Here is a 3,548-nt window from a genome sequence, read left to right as displayed (position 1 = left end):
GGGAAAGGAAGGGAGGAAAACAAAACAGCAGCAACAATCTATGGAGGAAAACTTATTTTACTAACTATGATGTCGGAATGCAAGGTAACACAATATAATACAATCTGATTGAAATTGAAACTAATAAATCAAATAAGATAGGAGACAGAGAGTTCCCGAGACCAATTCAAACCTGAAAAGCTTGGAACGGCCAGGAAAGCACCTCCAGCACCCACTGCCAGGCACTGAGAGACTGCCCCACCCAGAAGGGCCAGATCCCATGACTTCTGTATAGGGATAGGTGCCTGGAATTGGAGCATTAACACTTTCCCAGTACACTACATGATATTTTGATGCGGAATACTGAGAACCAAAAACAAAAAACATAAAACCATGACAAGCAGAAAATAAGTTTTTCATACCTTGAAATCATCTCGACACAAAATATCTTTGAACAGAGGCTGAGCAAGCATAACTTCAATGTAGAGATTGGTAGCTACTTTGCTTCCACCAACTGTTCCATTAATTCCTTCTGAAGCAACTCGTACCTAGAAGGCAAGAAAAGAACAGGCCTACAACTTAGTACCAGCAGAAACAGACTGTGGTGAAAATGAGCAAAATCTGATAGAGAGGTAAGTTTGAGCAATAAACAGAGAAATGATAACTGGTTAACTGGTAGGGTTCTCCCTGGCAACTCTACAGGCTTGAGGAGGAGTGGCTGCAAAGCTGCCTGATGGAGAGGGACCTTGGTGTTCTGATGGGCTGAATATGAGCCAGCACTGTGCCAGGTGGCCAAGAAGGCCAACGGCATCCTGGCTGGTGTCAGGAATGGAGTGGTGAGCAGGATCAGGGAAGTCATCCTACCCCTGTACTCGGCACTAGTGAGGCCTCACCTCGAGTGCTGCGTTCAGTTTTGGGCACCTCAGTACAGAAAGGACACAGAGGTGCTGCAGCGGGGCCGGAGAAGGACAACAAGGGTGGGGAAGGGCTTGGAGAATATGGCCTGCAAGGAGAGACTGAAGGAACTGGGGATGTTCAGGCTGGGGAAAAGAAGGCTGAGGGGAGATCCTACTGCTCTCTGCCAGTACCTGAAAGGTGCTTACAGCAGAACAGGGCTGGTCTCTTCTCATTGCTGACAGCTGACAGGACGAGGGGAAATGGCCTCAAGTTGCACCAGGGTAAGTTTAGGTTGGGTATCAGGAGACACTTCTTTACAGAAGGGGTTGTTGAGCACTGCAATGGGCTGCACAGGGAGGTGGTTGAGTCACCGACCGTTTGGATGTGTTTAAAAACCGTTTGGATGTGGTGCTCAGGACATGATTTAGCAGAGGGCTGTTAGAGTTAGGGTAGGATGGTTGGGCTGTGGTTGGACTCCATGATCTTTAAGGTCTTCTCCAACCTGAGCAATTCTATGATTCTATGATTCTATGCACTCAAACTATGTATGCATAGAACTTACAGGGTGCACACACACACGCGTAGAAACCCAGTCACACTGCTTCTTCCTTGCTGAGCCCGAGGAAATTTAAAACCTACTCAAAAGTGAAATAACCAGGCTCTGGAAAGCAAAAGCAATATAAGAGAGAGGAATATAAGAGAGTCATTGTTCACATTACAATCCACTTATCACGTTACATCACTTATTCTTTCACATACACACATTTATCAAAGGAAGTGACAGCTACAGAGAGTAAAGTGGCAACAAAGATAAAGAGTCGTTTAGAAAGGACTTATGGAAAACAAATCTGAAGAAAAAAATAAAAAAAGAAAGTCCAGTTGACTGAGATTACAATAAGTCTGTGCACATAATACAGGGACATTTTCAGAGCCAAATGGACATGGTCCATGTGAGAATCTTCAACCTAAAACACATTTAAAGAAATACTTGCATTGTTCTAGCAAAAGAGCTGCAGTTCTCTGCAGGATTGCTTCCTTTCACATGTATAGCTCTGCAATAGCCCAATAGGCTCCTCACTGCAGAAATGAGATTTCCTCTACATCAGAGGCATTAGGTGCAGGATGCTCCAGAGCAGCAACAGAAGTGGTTTAGTGGGCGGTGGTGATGGTTTGGTGGTTGGACTTGATGGTATTAGAGGTCTTCTCCAACTTTAGTGACTCTTACCAATCTGTGGGTGGGCATGATGCTAGTCCTTCCAATATCTGAAGGGAGCGTATAAACAGGAGGGAGAATGGTTGTTTACAAGGGTGGATAGTGACGGACAAAGGGGAATGGTTTTAAACTGAGATGTTGCTCTGGACAGCCTGGTCTGCTGGTTGGCGACCCTGCCCATGGCAGGGGGGTTGAAACCAGATGATCATTGTGGTCCTTTTCAACCCAGGCTATTCTACGATCTGTGATTCTGATGAGCTGACTCTTGGACTTCATGATCTTAGAGGTCTTCTCTAACCTTACTGATTCTGTAACATATGAAAAGTATCAGAGCATCTCTCTTACGTATTGTTCAGGCAGTGCAATAAAAAAACCCGAGAGAACCACTCATTGTGGCCTGCACGGCTGTGTACACGTTAAGAATTCATTATGCTTTCCTGCATGTTGCTAAATAGCCACATAACCCATGTGAGCACATGCCAGTCAGTGCTCAGGAATGGGCAGGCTTACTAAAAAACTCCCCAGACCAGGTAATTCACTGTCTTGGTTTCAGCTGAGACAGTGTCAAGAGCACACCGATGTTCTGGTTGTAGTTGAGTGATGGGAGTGTGCCCAAGGCCAGGACGCTCAGCAGGGAAAAGCTGCTGCAGTGATGAGCTGTGAGAGAAGGGGGTTATTCCATACAACGGGCATCATGCAGAAGCCTATCAGGCTGAGCACTTGGAGATGTAGGATTTGGAAGACAAGCTGCAGCCAGTTTACCTGCAGAACGGCCATTCACACAGTTCCAAAAAGGAGTCCAAATAAAGCAGAGATCAGCTCAGCTGCAATTACACCTGTAAGCTTTGTTCCTCTGCAGATAAGAAAGAGCAGATAGCTGTAACCCACCATGTTTTTCAAGCTGCTGAAAGCAGTTCCTTCCGTAAAAGCAGGGTGGGTTATTTTTTTAACCAACGTGGCACTCCTAGAGGTCACCCTTTTATTACTTTCCAAAGAACTGTGATCAAATTCCACCAGTCGTGCAAATGTGGCAAGGAGGTAAACACTGTAAACAAGTTCTCTTTAATATCACCCAGGAAAACGCATCAGTAACCGGCTCACAACTCCCGAGCTGCCACCAAGGCGGGCGCGCGGCTGTACAACGCAGCCAGCGTTAGCAAGCGGCACATCGGGATGCTGCGAGGTTTGTCATTTTGTTGTTATCGTTATCAGAGAAGCGCAGAAGCAGATGATGCAGAAGTCTGAAAACAGCAAAAGGAAAGAAGGGAGGGCTGATCGCACGGCCGGCAGAACAGCAGAGCGAGGTCAGGTGCTGGCTTGGCCGCCCGGGCAGCGCTCAGAGCCCCGCGAGAGGGAAGGGAAGCATCGGAGAGCATTGGGAAGCAGGGTTTGATTGCGGGCGGCCCTGCGCGGAGCCGGGGCTGCTTCCAGCGGCTGGGTGCGCTTTCCCAACTATGAA

This window comes from Meleagris gallopavo, chromosome Z (genome assembly GCF_000146605.3).
Source record: "Meleagris gallopavo isolate NT-WF06-2002-E0010 breed Aviagen turkey brand Nicholas breeding stock chromosome Z, Turkey_5.1, whole genome shotgun sequence".
NCBI classification, from domain to species: Eukaryota; Metazoa; Chordata; class Aves; order Galliformes; family Phasianidae; genus Meleagris; species Meleagris gallopavo.
This window is presented reverse-complemented; position numbering follows the sequence as displayed.